Here is a 1152-nt window from a genome sequence, read left to right as displayed (position 1 = left end):
ACTATACTATGACTCTTTAAGCCTTACTATACTACAAAGTTTTTGTGAGTTTTTATGCTATACTATACTATGATGTTTTCATGACTTTTTATGCCTTACTATACTATGACTCTTTAAGCCTAACTATACTACAAAGTTTTTGTGAGTTTTTATGCTATACTATACTATGAGGTTTTTATCACTTTTTATGCCTTACTATACTATGAAATATTTGTTACCTTTTATGCCTCGCTATACTATGACTTTTATTATTCCTTAGTATAGCTAGACTTTTTTTCCTTACTATTCAATGTTGTATTTATGCCTTATTATACCATGACATTTTTATGACTTTTTATGCCTTACTATACTATGTCATTTTTATGCCTTAGTATACTATGACGTTTTTATGACTTTTTATGCCTTATTGTACTAGGTCGTTTTTATAGCTTTTATTGCCTTACTATTCTATGTCATTTTTATGCCTTACTGTACTATGTCGTTTTTATGACTTTTTATGCCTTACTATACTATGACTTTTTATGCCTTACTATACTATGACGTTTTTATGACTTTTTATGTCTTACTATACTGTGACATTTTAACAATGTTTTTTGCCATACTATACTATGAAATTTTATGCCATGCCATATTATGACGTTTTTATGACATTTTATACCATACTATTCTATGGCATTTTTTGCCATACTATACTATGAAATTTTATGCCATGCCATATTATGACGTTTTTATGACATTTTATACCATACTATTCTATGGCATTTTTTGCCATACTATACTATGAAATTTTATGCCATGCCATATTATGACGTTTTTATGACATTTTATACCATACTATTCTATGGCATTTTTTGCCATACTATACTATGAAATTTTATGCCATGCCATATTATGACGCTTTTATGACATTTCATGCCTTACTTTACAATGTTTCATTGATCTCCCCAGTGGTTTTGCTTGTATTAACTCTTTGTTCTCTTGTGCTCCAGAAGCCTTCGGTCTCCAGTTGTCCCTTGTGTTTCCAGAGTGTGTTCATTCACTTACTTCTGCTCTCCAGTGTCCTCTATACTCCTGGCCTTTGTATTCACCAGACACCTAGATTCCCTGTACCCACTCCCTGTCTGCATGCCCCATCACTATTGCCTTTTCCCC

This window comes from Seriola lalandi, unplaced genomic scaffold, assembly GCF_002814215.2.
Source record: "Seriola lalandi dorsalis isolate HSWRI2012SDOR001 ecotype SW California unplaced genomic scaffold, Sedor1 jcf7180002054520, whole genome shotgun sequence".
Taxonomy (NCBI): domain Eukaryota; kingdom Metazoa; phylum Chordata; class Actinopteri; order Carangiformes; family Carangidae; genus Seriola; species Seriola lalandi.
The sequence above is the reverse complement of the archived record's forward strand: the minus strand, read 5'-3'. Positions refer to the sequence as shown.